The sequence below is a fragment of the Rutidosis leptorrhynchoides genome, chromosome 3 (genome assembly GCF_046630445.1).
Source record: "Rutidosis leptorrhynchoides isolate AG116_Rl617_1_P2 chromosome 3, CSIRO_AGI_Rlap_v1, whole genome shotgun sequence".
Taxonomy (NCBI): Eukaryota; Viridiplantae; Streptophyta; class Magnoliopsida; order Asterales; family Asteraceae; genus Rutidosis; species Rutidosis leptorrhynchoides.
In genome coordinates, this window is record NC_092335.1 from 500,339,140 (window position 1) to 500,366,118 (window position 26,979).

A 26,979-nucleotide genomic window follows, 5' to 3' on the forward strand; every position below is an offset into this window, starting at 1 on the left:
TTCAATCCACCTACGCTGCCTCATATTCAGTTGTTTCTGATTAAATATGTGTTGAAGACTTTTGTGGTCGGTATATATAATACTTTTGACCCCATATAAGTAGTGCCTCCAAGTCTTTAATGCAAAAACAACCGCGCCTAATTCCAAATCATGCGTCGTATAATTTTGTTCGTGAATCTTCAATTGTCTAGACGCATAAGCAATCACCTTCGTTCGTTGCATTAATACACAACCGAGACCTTGCTTTGATGCGTCACAATAAATCACAAAATCATCATTCCCTTCAGGCAATGACAATATAGGTGCCGTAGTTAGCTTTTTCTTCAATAACTGAAACGCTTTCTCTTGTTCATCATTCCATTCAAATTTCTTCCCTTTATGCGTTAATGCAGTCAAGGGTTTTGCTATTCTGGAAAAGTCTTGGATGAACCTTCTGTAGTAACCAGCTAGTCCTAAAAACTGGCGTATGTGTTTCGGAGTTTTCGGGGTTTCCCACTTTTCAACAGTTTCTATCTTTGCCGGATCCACCTTAATACCTTCTTTGTTCACTATGTGACCGAGGAATTGAACTTCTTTCAACCAAAATGCACACTTTGAAAACTTAGCGTACAATTCTTCCTTCCTCAATACTTCTAACACCTTTCTCAAATGTTCACCGTGTTCTTGGTCATTCTTTGAGTAAATAAGTATGTCATCAATGAAAACAATGACAAACTTGTCAAGGTATGGTCCACACACTCGGTTCATAAGGTCCATGAACACAGCTGGTGCATTAGTTAAACCAAACGGCATGACCATAAACTCGTAATGACCGTAACGTGTTCTGAAAGCAGTCTTTGGAATATCATCTTCTTTCACCCGCATTTGATGATACCCGGAACGTAAGTCAATCTTTGAATAAACAGACGAGCCTTGTAGTTGATCAAATAAGTCGTCGATTCTCGGTAGTGGGTAGCGGTTCTTGATGGTAAGTTTGTTCAACTCTCGGTAGTCGATACACAACCTGAATGTACCATCTTTCTTCTTGACAAACAAAACAGGAGCTCCCCACGGTGATGTGCTTGGTCGAATGAAACCACGCTCTAAAAGTTCTTGTAATTGGCCTTGCAGTTCTTTCATCTCGCTGGGTGCGAGTCTGTAAGGAGCACGAGCTATTGGTGCAGCTCCTGGTATAAGATCTATTTGAAATTCAACGGATCGATGTGGGGGTAATCCTGGTAATTCTTTCGGAAATACATCGGGAAATTCTTTTGCAATGGGAACATCATTGATGCTCTTTTCTTCAGTTTGTACTTTTTCGACGTGTGCTAGAACAGCATAGCAACCTTTTCTTATTAGTTTTTGTGCCTTCAAATTACTAATAAGATGTAGCTTCGTGTTGCCCTTTTCTCCGTACACCATTAAGGGTTTTCCTTTTTCTCGTATAATGTGAATTGCATTTTTGTAACAGACGATCTCTGCTTTCACTTCTTTCAACCAGTCCATACCGATTATCACATCAAAACTCCCTAACTCTACTGGTATCAAATCAATCTTAAATGTTTCGCTAATCAGTTTAATTTCTCGATTCCGACATATATTATCTGCTGAAATTAATTTACCATTTGCTAATTTGAGTAAAAATTTACTATCCAAAGGCGTCAATGGACAACTTAATTTAGCACAAAAATCTCTACTCATATAGCTTCTATCCGCACCCGAATCAAATAAAACGTAAGCAGATTTATTGTCAATAAGAAACGTACCCGTAACAAGCTCCGGGTCTTCCTGTGCCTCTGCCGCATTAATATTGAAAACTCTTCCGCGGCCTTGTCCATTCGTGTTCTCCTGGTTCGGGCAATTTCTAATAATGTGGCCCGGTTTTCCACATTTATAACAAACTACATTGGCATAACTTGCTCCGACACTACTTGCTCCGCCATTACTCGTTCCGACACCATTTGTTCCTTTCGTTCTATTAACCCCTGGTCCGTAGACCTCACACTTCGCCGCGCTATGACCATTTCTTTTACACTTATTGCAAAATTTGGTGCAAAACCCCGAGTGATACTTTTCACACCTCTGGCATAGCTGCTTCTGATTGTTGTTGTTGTTGCGGTTATTATTGTTGTTAGGATGATTGTTGTAGTTGCTGTTGTTGTTGTTGTTGTTGTTGTTGGGCCGTTTGTTGTAGTTGCGATTGATGTTGCGATTGTTGGGATAATTGTTGCGATTATTGTTGTAATTGCTGTTGTTGTATTGGTGATTCTTATCACCGTTTTCCTCCCATTTTCTTTTGACTTGCTTCACATTGGCCTCTTCAGCAGTCTGTTCTTTAATTCTTTCTTCAATCTGGTTCACTAGTTTGTGAGCCATTCTACATGCCTGTTGTATGGAGGCGGGCTCGTGTGAACTTATATCTTCTTGGATTCTTTCCGGTAATCCTTTCACAAACGCGTCGATCTTCTCTTCCTCATCTTCGAACGCTCCCGGACACAATAGGCACAATTCTGTGAATCGTCTTTCGTACGTGGTAATATCAAATCCTTGGGTTCGTAACCCTCTAAGTTCTGTCTTGAGCTTATTGACCTCGGTTCTGGGACGGTACTTCTCGTTCATCAAGTGCTTGAATGCTGACCACGGTAGTGCGTACGCATCGTCTTGTCCCACTTGCTCTAGATAGGTATTCCACCATGTTAACGCAGAACCTGTGAAGGTATGCGTAGCGTACTTCACTTTATCCTCTTCAGTACACTTACTTATGGCAAACACCGATTCGACCTTCTCGGTCCACCATTTCAATCCGATCGGTCCTTCGGTTCCATCAAATTCCAAAGGTTTGTAGGCAGTGAATTCTTTGTAGGTGCATCCTACACGATTTCCTGTACTGCTAGATCCAAGGTTATTGTTGGTATGTAGCGCAGCCTGTACTGCGGCTATGTTTGAAGCTAGAAAAGTACGGAATTCCTCTTCATTCATATTCACGGTGTGTCGAGTAGTCGGTGCCATTTCCTTCAAAATAGTCAAATGGAACAAGTTAATCATACAGAATTTTAAGAGTAGTTAATAGTATTTCATAGCATAATATGAACTCATTTATAAAAGCTTTTTCTTCATATTAGCGTTTTATAAGTTTAAATTCGGGTAGTACCTACCCGTTAAGTTCATACTTAGTAGCTAGTATACAATTTAACTACTACAATTCTATATGAAAAACTGATTATAATAATATTTCGCGTTCAAACTTTTACACAATATTTTACAAACTTACAATACCGCTTATTTTACATATAGCATGAAATATAGCACACAATAAATTTGATACAAGATGGTTGTGAAGATAATTCTAGCTAGTACACAAGTCGTTCAGCAAAGGCAATAAAGACACGTAATTCATACGTCCAGAAACAAGTCATGCATTCTGGTTTTACTAGGACTACTTCCCATCCTTGGTCTTGTGGAACATAACCGTTATGGCCGTTGATAAGACAGCGTGTTGTAACGTCGTCAAAGGGACGAGGGTTACGTAATGTCCAACAGTCCCGTAATAATCTAAAAACCTCATTTCTTACCCCAATTACCGACTCCGTCACTTGTGGAAACGTTTTGTTTAATAGTTGTAGCCCGATGTTCTTGTTCTCACTTTGGTGAGAAGCGAACATTACTAATCCGTAAGCATAACATGCTTCTTTATGTTGCATGTTAGCCGCTTTTTCTAAATCACGAAGTCCAATATTCGGATATATTGAGTCAAAATAATTTCTTAACCCGTTGCGTAAAATAGCATTTGGGTTCCCCGTAATATATGCGTCAAAGTAAACACATCGTAACTTATGGGTTTCCCAATGTGATATCCCCCATCTTTCAAACGAAAGTCTCTTATAAACCAAGACATTCTTGGAACGTTCTTCGAATGTCTTACAAACTGATCTCGCCTTAAATAGTTGTGCCGAGGAATTCTGGCCGACTCTAGACAAGATTTCATCAATCATGTCTCCGGGTAGGTCTCTTAAAATATTGGGTTGTCTATCCATTTTGTGTTTTTAAACTGTAAAATAGACAAGAGTTAGATTCATAAAAAAATACTTATTAATACAAGCAATTTTTACATATATCATAAAGAATAAGAACACTATATTACATATATTACACCACACGAATACAACTATCTTATTCCGACTCGCTCGTTTCTTCTTCTTCAGTTTTGGTTCATTTTGCCAAGTTTCTAGGGATATATGATGTTCCCCTAATACGAGCCGTCGTTGTCCACATTGGTTTAGAAAAACCTGGTGGTTTAGAGGTTCCCGGGTCATTGTTACAACTTAAGGACTTCGGGGGTTGACGATACATATAAAGTTCATCGGGGTTGGAATTAGATTTCTCTATTTTTATGCCCTTTCCCTTATTATTTTCTTTTGCCTTTTTAAATTCAGTTGGGGTAATTTCTATAACATCATTGGAATTCTCGTCGGAATCCGATTCATCGGAGAATTGGTAATCCTCCCAATATTTTGCTTCCTTGGCGGAAACACCATTGACCATAATTAACCTTGGTCGGTTGGTTGAGGATTCTCTTTTACTTAACCGTTTTATTATTTCCCCCACCGGTTCCGATTCTTCTTCCGGTTCCGATTCTTCTTCCGGTTCCGATTCTTCTTCCGGTTCCGACTCTTCTTCCGGTTCCTCTTCGGGAACTTGTGAATCAGTCCACGAATCATTCCAATTTACATTTGACTCTTCATTATTATTAGGTGAGTTAATGGGACTTGTTCTAGAGGTAGACATCTATCACATAATATCAAACACGTTAAGAGATTAATATATCACATAATATTCATATGTTAAAAATATATAGTTTCCAACAAAAATGTTAAGCAATCATTTTTAAAGAAAACACGGTCGAAGTCCAGACTCACTAATGCATCCTAACAAACTCGATAAGACACACTAATACAAATTTTCTGGTTCTCTAAGACCAACGCTCGGATACCAACTGAAATGTCCCGTTCTTATTGATTAAAAACGTTCCATATTAATTGATTTCGTTGCGAGGTTTTGACCTCTATATGAGACGTTTTTCAAAGACTGCATTCATTTTTAAAACAAACCATAACCTTTATTTCATAAATAAAGGTTTAAAAAGCTTTACGTAGATTATCAAATAATGATAATCTAAAATATCCTGTTTACACACGACCATTACATAATGGTTTACAATACAAATATGTTACATCGAAATCAGTTTCTTGAATGCAGTTAATCTTGTCCTTATTTTAGTATGCAACAGCGAAAGCTCTTAGTATTCACCTGAGAATAAACATGCTTTAAACGTCAACAAAAATGTTGGTGAGTTATAGGTTTAACCTATATATATCAAATCGTAACAATAGACCACAAGATTTCATATTTCAATACACATCCCATACATAGAGATAAAAATCATTCATATGGTGAACAACTGGTAACCGACAATAACAAGATGCATATATAAGAATATCCCCATCATTCCGGGACACCCTTCGGATATGATATAAATTTCGAAGTACTAAAGCATCCGGTACTTTGGATGGGGTTTGTTAGGCCCAATAGATCTATCTTTAGGATTCGCGTCAATTAAGGTGTCTGTTCCCTAATTCTTAGATTACCAGACTTAATAAAAAGGGGCATATTCGATTTTGATAATTCAACCATAGAATATAGTTTCACGTACTTGTGTCTATTTTGTAAATCATTTATAAAACCTGCATGTATTCTCATCCCAAAAATATTAGATTTTAAAAGTGGGACTATAACTCACTTTCACAGATTTTTACTTCGTCGGGAAGTAAGACTTGGCCACTGGTTGATTCAAGAACCTATAACAATATATACATATATATCAAAGTATGTTCAAAATATATTTACAACACTTTTAATATATTTTGATGTTTTAAGTTTATTAAGTCAGCTGTCCTCGTTAGTAACCTACAACTAGTTGTCCACAGTTAGATGTACAGAAATAAATCGATAAATATTATCTTGAATCAATCCACGACCCAGTGTATACGTATCTCAGTATTGATCACAACTCAAACTATATATATTTTGGAATCAACCTCAACCCTGTATAGCTAACTCCAACATTCACATATAGAGTGTCTATGCTTGTTCCGAAATATATATAGATGTGTCGACATTATAGGTCGAAACATTGTATACGTGTCTATGGTATCTCAAGATTACATAATATACAATACAAGTTGATTAAGTTATGGTTGGAATAGATTTGTTACCAATTTTCACGTAGCTAAAATGAGAAAAATTATCCAATCTTGTTTTACCCATAACTTCTTCATTTTAAATCCGTTTTGAGTGAATCAAATTGCTATGGTTTCATATTGAACTCTATTTTATGAATCTAAACAGAAAAAGTATAGGTTTATAGTCGAAAAAATAAGTTACAAGTCGTTTTTGTAAAGGTAGTCATTTCAGTCGAAAGAACGACGTCTAGATGACCATTTTAGAAAACATACTTCCACTTTGAGTTTAACCATAATTTTTGGATATAGTTTCATGTTCATAATAAAAATCATTTTCTCAGAATAACAACTTTTAAATCAAAGTTTATCATAGTTTTTAATTAACTAACCCAAAATAGCCCGTGGTGTTACTACGACGGCGTAAATCCGGTTTTACGGTGTTTTTCGTGTTTCCAGGTTTTAAATCATTAAGTTAGCATATCATATAGATATAGAACATGTGTTTAGTTGATTTTAAAAGTCAAGTTAGAAGGATTAACTTTTGTTTGCGAACAAGTTTAGAATTAACTAAACTATGTTCTAGTGATTACAAGTTTAAACCTTCGAATAAGATAGCTTTATATGTATGAATCAAATGATGTTATGAACATCATTACTACCTTAATTTCCTTGGATAAACCTACTGGAAAAGAGAAAAATGGATCTAGCTTCAATGGATCCTTGGATGGCTCGAAGTTCTTGAAGCAGAATCATGACACGAAAACAAGTTCAAGTAAGATCATCACTTGAAATAAGATTGTTATAGTTATAGAAATTGAACCAAAGTTTGAATATGATTATTACCTTGTATTAGAATGATAACCTACTGTAAGAAACAAAGATTTCTTGAGGTTGGATGATCACCTTACAAGATTGGAAGTGAGCTAGCAAACTTGAAAGTATTCTTGATTTTATGAAACTAGAACTTTTGGAATTTATGAAGAACACTTAGAACTTGAAGATAGAACTTGAGAGAGATCAATTAGATGAATAAAATTGAAGAATGAAAGTGTTTGTAGGTGTTTTTGGTCGTTGGTGTATGGATTAGATATAAAGGATATGTAATTTTGTTTTCATGTAAATAAGTCATGAATGATTACTCATATTTTTTTAATTTTATGAGATATTTCATGCTAGTTGCCAAATGATGGTTCCCACATGTGTTAGGTGACTCACATGGGCTGCTAAGAGCTGATCATTGGAGTGTATATACCAATAGTACATACATCTAAAAGCTGTGTATTGTACGAGTACGAATACGGGTGCATACGAGTAGAATTGTTGATGAAACTGAACGAGGATGTAATTGTAAGCATTTTTGTTAAGTAGAAGTATTTTGATAAGTGTATTGAAGTCTTTCAAAAGTGTATAAATACATATTAAAACACTACATGTATATACATTTTAACTGAGTCGTTAAGTCATCGTTAGTCGTTACATGTAAGTGTTGTTTTGAAACCTTTAGGTTAACGATCTTGTTAAATGTTGTTAACACAATGTTTATAATATCAAATGAGATTTTAAATTATTATATTATCATGATATTATCATGTATGAATATCTCTTAATATGATATATATACATTAAATGTCTTTACAACGATAATCGTTACATATATGTCTCGTTTAAAAATCATTAAGTTAGTAGTCTTGTTTTTACATATGTAGTTCATTGTTAATATACTTAATGATATGTTTACTTATCATAGTATCATGTTAACTATATATATATCCATATATATGTCATCATATAGTTTTTACAAGTTTTAACGTTCGTGAATCACCGGTCAACTTGGGTGGTCAATTGTCTATATGAAACATATTTCAATTAATCAAGTCTTAACAAGTTTGATTGCTTAACATGTTGGAAACATTTAATCATGTAAATATCAATCTCAATTAATATATATAAACATGGAAAAGTTCGGGTCACTACATCGAGGATATGAGATCTTTCAAAAACTTCCCGTAATGGGGCATACCCTTAAGAACCTCCGCGAGTGGCATGTTAATGCTGATTTGCTTGATCATATCCGCAAATTTCTGATATTGGCTCTCGAGTCTGTCTTTCTTCAATGCTTTTGGGTATGGAATAGGTGCCTTGTACACCTTCACTGGTGGTTCTTCACTTTTCTTCGATATGACCTCTGGTGGATCATCTTTCTCTTGTTCTTTTTCAACATGTTCATCTACATCAACAGGTACCTGCAAAACAGAAGGAGACAAAGGAACTTTCGGGGACTTTGGAGTCTTCGGGTTAGTGGTTAAACCACTTCTAGTAGTTATAGCATTTACATGCTCATTCCTTATTTGATTGTTACTTGGATTCACTTGAGTATTTGAGGGGAGAACACCAGGTGGTCTCTCTGCTAGTAACTGTGAGATCCTTCCAACATCCCTTTCTAAATTCTGAATCGTAGCTTGTTGATTTCGAATTTGCTGAGTTTGAAGTTCCGCATTTTGCTCGTGTTTAACCATAAAATCTCTCAAAAGATCTTCTAAACCGGATTTCTTCTCGGGTTGTAGTTGTACATGTGCTTGTGGTTGTGGTTGTGGTTGATTGTGTTGGAAATTATTTTAGTAATTTCGTGGAGGTTGATTACGATTGTTTATGTGATTGTAACCAGGTGGTGCATTTCTTTGATTTTGATTTGGAAAATTCTGGTTATTTTGGTAACCTGAATTTCCTCCGTGGTAATTGTTGTTTGAACTTGAAGGTCCCCCTATTTGATAACTGTTGACATGAGGGTATTTCAGGTTCATTGCATCAACCGCCGGAAAGTCGTCAAAATTCATTTCACCTTTACGCAAGTAACCTAAGAAATTTGCTTGCTCTTCCATTGTCGTTTGTTTTCAATCTCGAGTGAGATGGGGACCTTGGCACAATTCACACCCTACCCTGATAGCGTGCATTTCTTTAGTTACCTTCTCAATTTGCCTTGCTTGATTTGACAATTGAACTTTTAATGCAGCGATTTCATCGTTGCTTTCGACATTAGCAACTGTTGGTGATCTAGAGAACTCCATCTCTTGATGCCAATTGTGAGAATGGGCTGCTATATCGGCAATTATTGTGTGAGCGTCTTCGGGCATTTTTTTCATGATTGATCCTCCTGCTGCAACATCTATTTCCTTTCGGGTAGCCACATTGACTCCTTTGTAGAATATTTGGACCTTTTAGAATGTATTCAACCCGTGTTGAGGACATACCCTAAGCATTTTATTGAATCGGGTCCAAGCTTCATAAAGAGTCTCGTTAGACTTTTGCTTGAAGTGATTTATATCACTTTGCAATTTTGCTGCTTTTGAAGCAGGGAAGAATTCTGACAAAAACTTGTCTATCATGTCATTCCAATCTTCAATATACCCTTCCGGTAATGAGTCTAGCCAATCTCTTGCATCATCCTTTAGGGACCATGGAAAGATTTTTAAACATGCAACTTCATCGGAGACATCTTTGATTTTGAAAAGCTTGCAAATGCTTACAAACTTACGAAGATGCTCGTTAGCATCCTCATTTGGGGCTCCACCGAATTGGCATGTATTATTCACCATGTGGAGAAATTGGCCCTTTATTTCAAAACCATCAGTCATCGTAGGCTGAACAATTGAGTGGCCCTGACCTGTTCTTGTTGCCTTCATTAATGCATCCATCGTTTGATTTGTATCAGTTATCTCTTCCTCTTCTTTAATAACGGGCTCGATGATTGGCTGAACAATTGGTTCAGAGTTAGAATCTAATGAAAGTGATTCTAAACCCTGAGCAAGGGATTCTACTTCTTGAGCTCTTAAGCATTCGTGAAGCTCTCTTTCAGGCTCAGGATATGAAGGAATTAAATTAGAGTTGGAAGAACGTAAATTCATGCACTAATACCTATCCTGCAATCACAACACCACAAACAAACCAATTGCAAAAACACAAACTTACAATAAAAAGTAACTTTTCTAGGAATTGAATTCCTACAAAAGGATCGAATAATTCAAAGTTTATTAAAATCTTTTAACAAAACCGTTCCCCGGCAGCGGCGCCAAAAAGTTGATGTGTCAAAACGTAACCTTTAAAATGAAGACAATATGCTTAATAATTAACACATAATACAGGCAACTAAAACCCGATCATGCAGTAACTAGCAAGTAAATTGACCAGTTCGATCCACAGGGAGAAGTTTGTTTTTAAGATTTTACCACGATAAATTATTCTAAAAGGGGGGTTTTGTGTTTGAAGTTGTATTTTCGTTTAACGAAACAGTAAATAAATATAGTAATTAACAAGAATGAGAATGCGATGTTTACTTCTATGATTGATAAATGACAGGGATTATTCTTCTATAATTAAAACCGTTATGTAATAGTTACAATAGAGCAGTTTATATCAATTTCACAATTTCTATAAACTTAAGAGCTATGTTTAATCAACAAGATTCTTTCATGGTTGAATTCACATAAAACATAGTTTACTAAAATCACTCTAATTAAACTACATGATTGTATATCCTAAATATCGTTCAATTAACATCCTATACTCACATATAGGTGGCTAGATCACTAGGTGTTGAAGTATAAGCTATGGTCTTTGATAAATTCACATAAACCAAGTCATAACTTACATAATTGAACTAGGATACAAGGATGATTACAACTATGGATCTTTTGAAAGAACATGGTGATTTAGATTGATTAACTAACAAGATTCAACCCGGTTAATCTCACGTGAAACCTAAATTACAACAATCACTTGAGGTAATTTCATAACTATGTTGCTTTGGAATTTATTCAATTACCGAATTAAACACATAACAAAATCACTTAAGTTATGCATCTAATCGTCTAGATTACTAGGTGTATTAAAGTATAGATTGTTTTCCTAGTTAACTCACATTAATAGGTTTGCAATCCATATAATTGAAGTAATGAACTAAGCAAGCATAACAATGGTTCTTATGGTTGAACTACATAATTTAATCAATTAAACATATATATAACTAGCATAACATCAAAGTATAGAACAATCCCAAGCCATAAATCTTACATTGAAGCAAACACACAAGGCTTTTAGCCAAACATAATCATAGTAGAACTAATGGAACAGTAAATACAATTCGAATTCATGTTTAAAAGATATAGAACAAAAGTACCAATAGTGATGAATGATCCTAGCATAATCTTGATATTGAAAGAGTGGAGATTGACTTGCAGCCTTCCTTGAATCTTGAAAATCGTATTAGAACTGAGGGAGAACGTAGTAGTGAAGGTATATGAAGTATGTAACCAAAGGCTCTCTTAAATAGGCTAAAAAGTTAGGTAAAATGGCCAGAAATTGACCAGATGCGCCGCATCTCTTTGGGATGCGCCGCATCTCTTTACGTTTAGTAGATTCCAGCTCGATTCTGCACTCAGGACTGTCGGCAGGGGAGCAGATGCGCCGCATCCATCTCAGATGCGCCGCATCTGAGGCTGTTTTGGTCCAGAATTCTTTATGCTCCGCATTTGAAACTGTCGGGAGTTATTTGGTGCAGAGATGCGCCGCATTTGGACCTGTTTCAGTGGTTTCGGGCTGTTTTACGCGTTCAATCTTCGTTTTGACTCTGTTTTCGCTGTTGGTCTTCATTTATTCATTCACAATGGACTTTTACAAATATACACGAATTACAATACATACGTACAAAAATTACATACAAATTGAACAACTTTGGATCGAAATTTCGGCAATAAACATGTGTAATTTTGGCGTTATCAAAAACTAGTGTACTAAATTAAAACAGGGTTCCCTTTGTTCAAACAAGATCACTAACCAACCTAGTAACAATCATCAACACCCACAAGAATGGTTCTTAATCAAAACTCATAATTATCATGCATTAATCAATAAAACGTTAAAGTATCATCCAAACACATACAAATATTCAAGAGTATTCATAATGATGATAAGAATTAAACCTAATGAAAATTATGTTCTTGATTGATGAACGGATCGAGACGCGTTTCCGGAATGATTGATGTGTTAGAATGAGCTTGGGATTCCCCAAAAATCACCCTTGTTCGTCAAAAAGCTGCTAGAAATCGTCTGGATGCAAAAGTGATTAATTAGGGTAAATTTTTGGGCTTTAAATAGGACAAAAATATGAAACGGGCTGAAGGTGGCGCGGCGTGCCAGGTTATCGCGCGGTGCGCCAAATGGTTGCGCGGCGCACCAAATGCTGTGAACCTGCTTTCTGGTCTTCTGAAAACTGTCGACTTACTTTTTATTCCTACTGGAGTGGCGCTCAAGGTTTTGGAGCGGCGCTCCAGGCCCTTTTTGCTGAATCTGAGCTGAAAACTCACTAATATTCGTCAAAACTCGAATCGGACCAAACTCTTTCACTCGTTTACATAGAAAATCACCAAAACCATCAAATAACTTCAAATTTAACCTTCTTGGTCTTGGAACTCCAACTTTCGCACACTTATCAAAATAACACCAAATCGTATCCAAAAGGACCAAAATGTAGCCGATATCGCTAAGGAAAATGCGTATGAAATATGCGATATCAGTGACCAACAATGAGAATGGTCATGTGTTCCGTGGAATGATAATTTCGAGGGATGTTATCATCTTGGCGGTGAGAATATGGAGCTGAATGTAAGTGGGGGAGTTTTTACTGTCGCCCGAGGGAGCTTCGGTGGTGTTTGCATAGTGAAATGTCGGGGTGTACCGTGATAGGCCTCAGCAGGAATTTGAATTTCCTAACGAGGAAGAGTGACGGGCTAGTGATGTCGACTCGAGATCGTGCATTTACGATTGTAAGTTACGATTTTGGAATGATATGTGTAGAGATTGTGATGATAGAATCGAGCGTGGTGTAAGATTTCTTACGTAAGGTGGTCGTGTGGTACCAAAGGGCGGTATGAGACCAAGTATGCAGTTGGAGACCACGAAAGTGAGAAAAGGAAGATGTCATTGCGGGTGCTCTCGTAGTGAAAAATCTGGGTTGTCATGAAACCCGGATAGGATTATTGGATGGGAACGAGTTCGATATCGTGGCGAATGCTGTATTTTTCCCTGTCGGGAAAAGTGATCTTAGAAATTATCAGTGGATCATTCCACTTTATGGGCGATTGTGAGGCGGAGAGTGTCGGTTCTGACTGTCTCCCGTAGAGACACGCGGATGTTGTTTGTTTGCGAGAGTGTATACCCTAGTGATGTGACCCGTAGGTTGCATTAAAATGTCGAGACCATCATTAACGGACGGTCTAGGTAGGAAGGTTCACCCAGCGTTGGTAAATATTCTGTGAGTTGTGTGGCGAATTGCGAAAATTTTGTGATGATAATTCGCCATTGACGGGATTCTAGTATACGATTAGTCCCATGCTAGTACTAGGAAGCCGTCTTGTGTGGTTGTGTGGTAGGGTTTAGAGGAGGAACCCTGCGTCGAGTGTTGATGTTTTGCTCAGCACATGGTGTATTATTGTTGTCCTGGATTAATCCAGTGATGGATGGTCGTGTGCGGATCGATTGATTGAGTGATATGGTTACGGATGTAGCTTGTGGCGAGTAGTAGCCGAGAGAACTTGAAGGGATATGTAGTGTTTTTCGTATTTTCATAAATGGAAATTCTGGACGTGCGCGTATGAGATATCGCTTTTTGCGGTAGTGCACGCTAGTGACTATTAGCGTGTGGTGAGATCTTAGAATTCACGGAAGATGTTATGGATGTCGGGCTTGGTTGTGTTTCGCAGCATTGAAAGGAACGACGACAATGGTTGTCGGTGAATTGCTCTACTTTTAAGACGATTGTGAAGTGTATGGTATGAGTTTGGATACTCGGCGTAGGAGCAAATGGTTGCAGTTGTTTTGACTCGTGGGTTGATTGCCTGTTATCGTTGTAGTATGATGCATTAGAGCACGAAGTGAGAATTCAGAGGCGTGATTAATACGTGTGTGACTCCGCGTTGGAAGCGAAAATGTTCGAGGGAGAAGTGCTTACTACTAGTGTTGGTGCGGATCACGAGGACGTGATCCAATGTAAGTGGGGGAGAGTTGTAACACCCGTTTTTCAGTTACGCGTTATTTCGAACGTCATTCGAAATACGAGGCATGTAAGCGTATATTTGGATCCTAAATAAAGTTAGAGTTGATGTTCTAAAACTTTACCATTAGATAGTAAATCTCATTACGTTTCCAACGATATTTGATTCATCAAAAACGGAGTTACGGTTTGAAAGTTATGACCAAAACAAGTTTCAGTTTCAGACGCAGTTCATTGGGACGCCGTCCAAGCTTTTTGGACGCCGTCCAAGAGGCCTGACGGACCAGCAGCTCTATTTTACTTAAATTAAAAGGGGTACTTTGGTCTTTTCACTTGTAGACGGATTTGGAGCTTTAATATCAGTTTTAGATCCTATTTTGGATCATTTTGACATCCACACATCTCTCTCATCTTATCTTAGAGAGAGAGGGAGATTCTAGAGAGAGATTTGGAGCTTTGATGAAGAAGAAGCTTGAATCAATCAAAGGTGCGAGTGATGAAGTTGTTCCTTTCATTCTCGGCTACGTTTTGATTGTAATGGTAAATTATAAATCCGAATTTCATTGTTTAAGATTCGTGTTTGAGTTAGGGTTTATGTTAGTCAGAGTTATAAACCCGTTTATTGTAAAATTTGGAGGTTTTGGGTAAGATTCATGTAAGTAAGCCTAAATGGGTGACTTAGGGTTTCAATTGATGAAATTGTTAGTTTGGACCTTGCATGTGTCGGTTAAACTTTAGAACACTTGTGTTGACTTGATTTTTGGGTGTAAACCCTAATTTAGGTCAAATGGGTATTTTGGGTCAAGTAAGCTTGATTCGGTGTCGAATTAAGTTTTGAGTCGAGTTTTGGCGAATCAAGTATGTAAATACTTGATTTAGGTGTTAGTTAGTGTCTTGGAAATATAATCTCTAGTCGTTAGTGATTTTGGGCGTTTTTGGGACTTATGTCAAAATGGGTTGACTTTGATTGGGTCAAATTGATAATGACAATAATTTGGATTAAAGGGATGTTAAACGCTTTTGTTAAGTGTTAAATTATGTTTTTGAATGTAATTACTCGCGAGTAGTAATAATAGGTTAAAATGATATTTTAACATAAGTCAAGCGTGGTCAAAAGCAATATGGGTCAATATTGCATGTGTTGGGGTTTTTGGTGTAATTGGCATTTGAAATGGTCACTACCTAAGTAGTAACCTAGTGTCGGGACCTAGGTTGTTCTAATTGGTGTTAAGTATAATTTGAGTTAAATTGTACTTTGTAGATTGAGTATGAATTATCACCCGAAGTGGTAATTGGTTTATGTCCATTAGGTGATTAAATGGGCGGGTTTTGGCGAGCAAGGTGTGATCCCTCGGCTAAGGGATGTTTGTGTCGGGTTCTCTTTTAGAGAATGGCTATTTATGTGTATATTTTGCCTATGTGTAATATAGGTGATTACTTGCTCGGATTTGAGGACGGAGATCATGTTGTACATGACTTGTGCGGGCATTCCAAGGTGAGTGGAATAATTATATGCGTAGATATATAATGTATTTATTTGTGTAGCGTGAGATGTGAAGTGTCGATGTGCTAAGACACCACGTTCACGTGACGAGTGAAGTGTTGATGTGCTAAGACACCACTCAAAGTAATATGACGGGTGAAGTGTCGATGTGTAAAGACGCCACCCGGGGTGAAGTGTCGATGTGTTAAGACACCACCCGGAGTGAAGTATCGATGTGCTAAGATGCCACTCCAAGAAATTAACGGATGAAGTGTCGATGTGTTAAGACGCCATCCGGGGTGAAGTATCGATGTGTTAAGATGCCACCCCAAAATAAGTTGAAGGGTGAAGTGCCGATGTGTTAAGGCGCCACTCGAGGTGAAGTATCGACGTATTAAGATGCCACCTCAAGTAGTATGAAGAGTGAAGTGTCGATGTGTTAAGACACCACTCGGAGTGAAGTATCGACGTGTTAAGATGCCACTCTAATAAATGACGAGTGAAGTGTCGACGTGTTAAGACACCACTCGGGGTGAAGTGTCGACGCGTTAAGACGCCACCCGGGGTGAAGTATCGATGTGTTAAGATGCCACCCGTGGGATTAGTGTACGACGTGTTGTGTGCACTAATGGATGTTATGAACTCCGACGGTCTTTTAAATACCGTTCCCTCGTTCGATTGGTTAACCATGGTTATTGATTTGTAGTGTAGCATATTATATTGTTCGGATAATATATATACTATTGTTGTGCTAGCTTGTGGTATTGGAGGTTAATAGCTTTGTACTTGTGATGATAAGCTAATTGTGTTGCTAGCATGTATGCGGTATGTGAGTAAGTGTTTGCAAGTAGGTATATTATATATGTATGTGTATAATTATTGCATTCACTAAGCGTAAGCTTACCCCTCTCGTTGTTTACCTTTTTACAGGTATCGTGGTTTGAAGCTAGCTAGTTGTTAAACTAGATGCATAGTAGCGCTTGGGCTCGATGGGGTAGCTTTTGGATATTGAACGTGGATTGGGAATTTGGTAGTCCCCGGGGTTATGCTCTTGGTATCGGGTTGGGTTGTAGAGTCCTAATCCGTCTAAAGAGATATATGGGTCGAAGTCGCTACATTATTTGTAAAACGGGTCATTGTGGGCCCGGTGTTGTAAAACTTATTTTCATTGTGGAAATATCTTAGTTTTACTTAATATGATGTGTTGTGAAAGTTGTTTCGTCTAAAAGTGTCGGGAAGCGGGTTTTCCGCTCGTGTGAATTTGAAAAACTGATCAGGAACTTTTAGTTCATTTGGACGCCGTCCCAAGGGCTTGGACGCCATCCAGTCCTTCAGAGCTGGACGCCGTCCAAATAACTGGACGCCGTCCAGATGTACTGTCCCAGAAAAAAAAAATTAGGCGTGTTTTTGGTAAAACGAAGTTGGGTCGTTACATTATTTCATGTAAATCACCGTCACACAAAATGACCAATAAAACTAAAATCACTAACAATTTCCCCCGCGCCCCCTCCAAATGTAATCCTTTGATATACTAAATAACGTGAACAAACACACAAACTTTTGCGTAAATGAAAATATTTCAGAAATTAAATTTCCATCTTAGGGTGTGTTTGGCGCGTAGCTTATTGGAGCTTATGGAAGCTTATGGGAGCTTGAGCTTATGATTTTAATAAGCTTCAAGTCATAAGCTTCGTTTGGTAGACAAAAAAAGTAGAGCTTATGAAAATCATAAGCTCTGAAAAAATAAGCTACTTGTAGTAGCTTATGAAAAAAAGTAGAGCTTATGAACTGAAAAATAAGCTCCAGCTAGTTTACCAAACATTTATAAAAAATAATAAGCTCTAGCTACCAGCTTCAAAAATAAGCTCCAGCTCCTGCTCATAAGCTCCAGCTCCAGCTCCAGCTATAAGCTCCAGCTCCAGCTACTTTCGTCCAAACACACCCTTAATATATTACATATTTCAAGTTTTCGAGAATCGGGAAGTTTCAAGAAATGAGCCCTTTCTACTCATTTAAATACGAGAAGATAACATACACAATAGTTTCTTACAATATTCTATTGTTCAAAATTAAACACTTTACAAGTCATGCATCCATACACTCATGAGTATATAAGAAGTTGATGTTATGCGAGGTGTATATAAAATAGTTATTAATTTTAGCAGAAAACACTATTAAATACGATACAATTTTACACAAGATATTTATTTATTTATAGAATGGATATACTTAAACCTTGCTACAACACTTATAGGCTGTGTACCTAATCGTACAGTAGTGTAGTTTTTAGTAAGTCCGGTTCGTTCCACAGGGAAATCTTTAAACAAAGCTCAACGCTATATTAGTTTACTTTTATAAAAATACAAATATATATATAAGTAATATTATTATTATAAAGGGGGGTTTTTACCGTTTAATGACCGGTTTGTCGATTTTAAGACTTTAGTCGCAGTTAAAACCTAATGTAAAATATTGAATAAATAAAAGACTTAATTTAAAGCGTAAAGTAAATAACGATAATGAAATTGCGAATAATAAAAGTGCGATAAAATAAAATTGCGATAATTAAAAAGTACGATAATTAAAAGTGCGATTAAATAACAATAAATAAAAGTGCGATAATTAGAAGTGCAATTAAATATAAAATAAAGGAAATTAAATATGAAATAAAAGAATTATGCTTATTTAAACTTCCGTAATCATGATGTTTGACGTGTTGATTTTAGTTTTATGCCCATGGGTTAATTGTCCTTTGTCCTGGATTATTTAATATGTCCGTCTGGTTTTTGTCCATAACAGTCCATCAGTCATAAATATAAATTGCGAGTGTCCTTGTCAAATTATTATTATACCCGAAGTTAAATATTCCAACTAATTGGGGATTCGAATTGTAACAAGGTTTTAATACTTTGTTTAATGAATACACCAGGTTATCGACTGCGTGTAAACCAAGGTTTTACTACTTTGTTAACAATTACACCAATTACCCTTGAATGTAATTTCACCCCTGTTTTAATTATTCTAGTGGCTATTAATCCATTCCCGTGTCCGGTTAAATGAACGATTATTCGTACATATAAATACCCCGCCCATCGTGTCCGATTGAGTGTATATGGTAATTTATAGGGACGCCCAATTGTAAATCTTTATATTAACATTAACAAACTTTCATTTAGTTAAACAAATATAAAGCCTATTAATAGCCCATAGTCTAATTTCCACAAGTGTCGTTCTTTTGTCCAAACCCCAATTATGGTACAAAGCCCAATTACCCAATTTTAGTAATTAGCCCAACATCATGATTACTTCGTTTTAAATAAGCATAATAATAACTTAGCTACGAGACATTAATGTAAAAAGGTTGAACATAACTTACAATGATTAAAAATAGCGTAGCGTTACACGGACAGAATTTCGACTTACACCCTTACAACATTCGCTAATATACCCTTATTATTAGAATTAAAATTAAAATTAAAATATAAATTATATATATATATATAAATTTTACGTATGATAAGAGAAGAAAAAGATTTATGATTTTGATCAGAATTCGGTTGGCTTTATAGCCAGAGTTGAAATTTGGGGCTCCGCGACTCGCGGCAAAATACTCTTCAAACTCCGCGAGTCGCGGAGGTTAATTTTACAGCTCAGTCCTTGGAGTTTCTCTGCCGACGGTTTTTTTATTTATAAATATAATATATATATAATTAATATAATTAATTATATATTATATTATATTTATATACATAGTTAACTTGTAATTTTTAGTCCGTTGCGTCGAGCGTTAAGAGTTGACTCTGGTCCCGGTTCCGGATTTTCGAACGTCCTTGCGTACAATTTAATATCTTGTACTTTGCGTTTTGAATCTTGTACTCTTGTAATTTCGAGACGTTTCTTATCAATAATTGGAACCTTTTTTATTGTCTTTTGTACTTTTGAGCTTTTTGGTCGTTTGCGTCTTCAATTCGTCGAATCTATCTTTTGTCTTCACCTTTTATTATTTAAACGAATATCACTTGTAAATAGAACAATTGCAACTAAAAGCTTGTCTTTCTTGAGGAATAATGCTATGAAATATATGTTCGTTTTTAGCATTATCAAATATTCCCACACTTGAGCGTTGCTTGTCCTCAAGCAATATTGTCTTGAAATACTAGAATCACTTCTTTATTCTTCACACTTTGTACATCAGTGATTTCTATACGGCGGTATAAACAATGGTAGTAACGATATGGTTTACAGTCCCACATGACTATAAAAATTTAGATCCATTAAGGAAATTGGATCTTTATGAAAACATTTGATCTTTTGAAAATTAAATCTAGTTTTTACCCTAGATAAGTTTTCCGGGATAACCCTTTACCGGTGTTTGCAAAATATTTTTGTGGGTTTGGTGGGTTTCAGATTTGAAAATTTTAGCTCAAAACTTGCTGTTTTGTGTCACCCACTTGCTAACCTTGTATTTGGAAAGCAACACGTCCAGTTTACTTGTCCCGTATATTACCTTTGGATAAACTACCGTCCGGTTGTAAAGGAAAGCGTTGAACAAGCAACTGTTAAGGCAATGTCCCGTGACATGCTTTTGATTATGGTCTATAACGTGTCGGACGCAATTACTATCCTTGGTAGGAGCAATAGTAAAGCTCACCCTTATAATTTTTTCGGTCTGGCACAAGGTCCTGTCTTTGACCATGTTATGCAACCACCGTTCTTACGGTTGACACCCGATTTAGTTCAGGTGACCTAATGAATTCCAGGTGAATTCCTAGGATTTTACGTTCAATGGTAATGAACGCATTGAAAATAGGGTTTTCAGAAAACAAATCGGTTTGTAATTTTTATCAAAATATTTTCTCGTTTAAGCTCGAGTTTAGATATCATCGAATTCCATGAGTTTGTAATTCTCAATCTTTAAGGTCAATCTCTAGGATTGAGTAATATCAGTCTTAAAAGCTGATTTTTAATCTTTAAGGAGATTATCCTTTCTGGGGATCTGATTCATTAGTCTTATCCAGCTAATTTGCATGGTGCCCCCCCCATTGTACGAGATAAATCCTTCTCATGGTTAGGATAAATCTGACCACTTGGCGACCCTGTTTAATGCTGAGGTCCGTGGATTTCCTGCTGATTTTAGTGATGACTTTTCTAGATTTTTCGTCAACCTACAGCTGGTCTGAACGACAACTTCATGACCTAAATCAAGAAGCGCGTGTCTTTTTCGGAAGACTTTACTTCCTTTTAATGATGGAATTGATTCATCGTGTAGATCCATCTCTTCTTTTCTTTCATTGGGTAAAACAGTTTAGTTTAGTTCAAAGCAAAAGTATTTTCAGTTATTTGTTACAGATATATGTGACATATGTTTAAAATAACTTGGTAAATTTTCCCACACTTGGCTTTTATTTTCCTTTTTATCGTCCTCTATTCCATTTTAAATGAATTTTAACATTTTAGTTTGTTTCTCAATTTATATCCTTTCCGAGGTAACAATAATTTCGGTGTTAAAACCTAGTTTTATCGTTCATAAATATGTATAAACATGATTTTGAATTCATTTAATTGAAAATTTTGAAAAATTTTACTAGAATTGGGTAGTCAGTATATAAGACTAGGGCTGTTCTTTTTTATCAGAGAGCACTAGATTCTAATACAACTACTGCTTTACTAGTTTTTTTTTTAATGGTAACCAAGTGTTTAATATAAAAATTTTAAAATCCGAAAGAATTTAATCCCTTCCCACACTTAAGATCTTGCAATGCCCTCATTTGCAAGAAATCAGTAACAATTTAAATTATTGAGGGTGATTTGTGTGAAAATGATTAAATTTTTACCAAAGTTTCCAAATATATTGGCGTTTGTTTGCTGAATGATAAATGGTGCACATCATTTGTTCATTCCGTCTTGTTGTTATTTCACATATATTTTGCATCTTGTCGTCAAAATTAGTTGCTTTTGCTGAACTTAATGCCAGTCTTTGAAAATGCGTTGTTTTACCCTGTTGTGTACATAAGATAAACTGCAAACATATATACATATTTTTGAAGTTTGGTATATTACCCCACATTCAAAAATTATTAAAATCTAAGAATAAAAGTTAGATAATTATAAAAATGATTACAATATTAACAAAAATATTAAATGTATCAATAATTACAAATTACAAAATAAAAAAAAAATAATAAGTAAACTAAGGATGATATTGGTACCAATAGGGGTTCCAGGCATAACCATAAGTGCTATAGAATGCTTCGGCAGGGTCATACGTAGGATATGGTGGCTGCATCTCTATAGACCAAGGAGGGAAGATGGGTTTCGGTGTAGGAATATAGTTTCTACCTATATGTTGGCAATGAGCTATGATCTGGTTCTGATGAACTTGCCAATCTTCAAATGCTCTCTGTCTAGCATTTTCGTATTCCTGAGAAGCTATAAACCTATGCATTTCTTGCATCTCATTCCCCCCTCCTACATTACCTTGCTGCTGGTTTCTCTCCACCTGTGGATGTCTACCATGGTATCGTACTGCGGCGTTATTTCGCCTCTTCAAAACTTTCGCACCATGATATACATTTAAACCTATAGTATCGCGGGGTTCTGGTTCTTCTACTAATAATTCCCCCCGACTTATATCCACACCGAGATATTCACCAATCAAAGTAATAAAAATTCCACCTCCTATTATGCTATGTGGTCGCATCCCCCGAACCATAGCTGATAAATAATAACCCACACAATATGGTATACTTACAGCGCTCTGTGGGTCTCGAATACACATATGGTAAAACAAATCTTGTTCATTTACTTTTTCTTTGTTTTTACCCCTTTGTGTAATCGAATTAGCTAAAAACCTATGTATCACTCTTAATTCGGCTCTATCTATATCCAAATAAGAGTAGTTTCCCCCTTTGAAACGGTGATGGCTTGTCATTTGACTCCACACACCGTGTGTATCAAAATTCTCATCTATCTTTCTACCGTTTAGTATCAATCCTCTACAATCGGCAGACGCTAACTCCTCAGGCGTATATATACGTAAAGCCTGAGCCATGTCCAGTAAAGACATGTGGCGCATCGAACCGCCTAACAAAAATCTAATAAAAGAACGATCGGTTAAACTACATAACATCAAGTTCCTAAACTGCACTGATCGTTCAGCTCTTTATATTTTTTTTTCTGATTTTCGGTCCCTCCGCGAGTCGCGGAGGTTTGCACTTCAAACTCCGCGAGTCGCGGAGTTTGTTTTTTTTTTTTTTTTTTTTTAATCATTAACTTTTGAAACAATTAAGTACTTAATTTTAAAATTTTGTTTCCCTTGTTATTTAGGACGAGGTCGTTTCGGATCGATGTCCTAGTCCGTCCTTCGACAAAATTTTAAAATTTGTCTTTTTGTAGCGATTGTTTTAAAAGCTAAGATTTTTGGGTTTTTTTTTTTTTTTTTTTGTTTTTGGCATACTTTAAATCAATAAGATTAAAAATAATGATAATAAAAGTTCTCGTCCCTCCCTCGGGTAAAGCAATTTCGGTTCAAAGACCTAGTCTTCAACTTACGACGAATTTTAAAAATCATATTCTTAACTTAATGAGATAAAGTAAATTTTTATTTTTAAATTCACACAACTTAAATATAAAATTCAAAATTAATATTAAAAATTCACACCAAACTTAAAATTTGAAATGCATAAAATTAAAAATTAATATTTTAAAAATTAAAAATTCATACCAAACTTAATTTAAAAATTTATAAATTCATATCAAACTTATATTAATTTTTCAAATATTTACAATTTTAAATATATTGTTTTTACAAAGTTTACAATATTAATTTAAGATTTAAATATTAATTTTAAAAATATGGTAAAAATAAAATTAAAAATCTTTTTGTCTTTTTATCCCACTTTAATCAATCAAATATTATCAAAAATATGCGCCCCTCTTTTCGGTAAAGTAATTTCGGTTCCAAGACCTAATTTAACTCATGACGAATTTTTGAAATATTTTGGGTTGATTGATTAAAGATATTTATACCTTAAGAATAAACGTTAAATTTCGCAGTGATGTAATAAATTTTTGAATGATATCAATAATTTCGGTCGCCAAACCTAATTTTATTTAATACCAATTTAATACTTTTTAGCGAACAAATTAGCGTTTATTATCAAAAGGTTAAAAATAAAAATAAAAATAAAAACTGTACAGACATACCTGTGAAATAGATTTCTTAGTTATATGATCTATTCCATTCATAAGATAGTCGGTTTAATTGATTTTCCATGGCTACATAGGCGTAACCTCGAGCATTCATTGTCTTTTCTTCTAAACATATGAACGGTCCGTCTCTGCATAAAGTAACAAATTCGGTATTTGAATAGGTTTGATTATTTGAACATTTACCTCCATGTGACCATTTTCCGCATTTGTGACATCGTTCTAGGTGTCGTGCTCTTCTTTTCGCTGCGGATTTTGATTTTCCTTTACCAAATTGTAACTTATTATCTTCGCATCTGGATTCTTTTCTAACTCCGTCCATTCTTTCTCTGATTACTGATACTAATTCGCTCGGTAGTATGTCATTATTACGTTTAGTGATCAAAGCGTGTAGCATTAGACCATGGTTTAGTTCACAGGCAGTCTTCATTTCGTAGAAACCTAAAAAAAATAAAAATTCAGAATGGGGGGAGAAGACTAGTTCTTTAGGGTCTGCTAGGGAAAGACCATACGTGTTCCATTTTCGAGAACTACACGAAAACAGACAATCTAACTCTAACAGAAATACATATTATCCTTTAAAGACTTGATTCTCCCCACACTTAGTTAGCTGTGGTGTCGAAATTGTGATTAACTTCGTTGTCGACTTCCATCGGACCATGTATGTAATGTTTAACTCTGTGACCATTAACTTTAAATTCAATCCCATTTGAATTTATCAATTCTATCGTTCCGTATGGGAAAACTCTTTTGACTATGAATGGTCCAGACCATCTTGATTTCAATTTTCCAGGAAATAGCTTGAATCGTGAATTGAAAAGAAGAACTCTGTCTCCTTCTTTAAATTCTTTTGAACTTCTGATTCTTTTATCATGCCATTTCTTCGTTCTTTCTTTATAGATTAACGAATTTTCGTATGCTTCATGTCTTAATTCTTCTAATTCGTTTAGTTGACTTAATCGTAGACGTCCGGCTTCATGTAAATCAAGATTACATGTCTTCAAAGCCCAAAATGCTTTGTGTTCAATTTCTACTGGAAGATGACATGCTTTTCCATAAACAAGTCTAAAAGGTGTGGTTCCAATTGGAGTTTTGTAGGCTGTTCTAAAAGCCCAGAGTGCATCCTCCAATTTATTGGACCATTCCTTCGGATTTGATCCTACAGTTTTCTCTAGAATACGTTTTAAAGCTCGGTTGGTATTTTCAACTTGTCCACTTGTTTGTGGATGATATGCGGTGGAGATTTTATGAGTTACTCCATATCTTTTAAGAACTTTCTCAAGTTGATTATTACAGAAATGAGTACCCCGATCACTTATTAAAGCTTTCGGTGTTCCAAACCTTGCAAAAAGACGTTTTAAAAAGTTGACTACAACTCGTGCATCGTTAGTTGGGAGAGCTTGTGCTTCCGTCCATTTAGATACATAATCAATGGCTACGAGTATATATAGATTATTATGAGATTTTGGAAATGGACCCATAAAGTCAATACCCCAAATGTCAAATACTTCACATACTTGGATGACATTTTGTGGCATTTCATCACGTTGACTTATTTTTCCGGCCCTTTGACATGCATCACAGGATTTGCAAAGAAGGTGTGCGTCTTTGTAAATTGTAGGCTAATAGAATCCAGCTTCATAAACTTTTCTTGCTGTTAGTTGAGGCCCATAATGCCCTCCTGTTGGTCCTGTGTGACAATGGTTTAAAATTTTACTAGCTTCATCTCCAAATACACATCGGCGTATTATTCCATCGGGACAACTTTTAAACAGATGTGGATCTTCCCAGAAATAGTGTTTTATATCACTGAAGAATTTCTTTCGTTTTTGGTACGATAATCCTTTTTCAAGGAATCCACAAACTAAGTAGTTTGCATAGTCTGCAAACCATGGGATTTCTTTATAATCTATCTTCAATAGATATTCATCAGGAAAGTTGTCTTGTATGGCCGATTCATTTAGAACTTCTAATTCGGGATTTTCAAGACGAGAAAGAAGATCAGCGGCGAGATTTTCTGCTCCTCTTTTATCTCTGATTTCAATATCAAACTCTTGTAAGAGTAAGATCCAACAGATTAATCTTGGTTTAGCATCTTGTTTTGAAAATAGGTATCTAAGAGCAGAATGGTCGGTATAGACCACCGTTTTTGCTAAAACGAGATATGATCGAAATTTGTCAAAAGCAAAGACAATAGCAAGGAGTTCTTTTTCAGTAGTTGTATAGTTTATTTGTGCTCCTTGTAATGTCTTACTAGCATAATATATAGGTTGAAATCGTTTTTCAATCCTTTGTCCTAAAACGGCTCCCATTGCAAAATCACTTGCATCGCACATTAGTTCAAATGGTAGATTCCAATTTGGTGTTATCATGATTGGTGCATTAGTGAGTTTTTCTTTAAGAATATTAAAAGATTTGATACACTCATCTGAAAAGATGAATGGCGCATCCTTTTCTAGGAGTTTATTCATAGGAGTGGCAATTTTAGAAAAATCTTTTATGAAACGTCGGTAAAAACCGGCATGCCCTAGAAAACTCCTAACTCCTCTAACATTTGTGGGATGTGGAAGTTTAGCAATTACATCTACTTTAGCTCTATCCACTTCAATCCCTTCTTTTGAAATTTTATGTCCAAGAACGATGCCTTCTTTAACCATGAAATGGCATTTCTCCCAATTAAGTACTAGATTTGATTTTTCGCATCTAATTAGCATTCGTTCCAGATTAACTAGACATGATTTAAATGTATCACCGAAGACTGAAAAGTCATCCATGAATACTTCCATGCATTCTTCTATCATGTCATGAAAAATCGCCATCATACACCTTTGAAAGGTTGCAGGGGCGTTACAAAGTCCAAATGGCATTCTTTTGTAAGCAAAAGTACCATAAGGGCACGTGAATGTGGTTTTCTCTTGGTCCTCGGGTGCTATTGGAATTTGAAAATATCCGGAAAATCCATCTAGAAAACAATAGTAACTATTTCCGGCTAATCTTTCCAACATTTGATCTATGAAAGGTAAGGG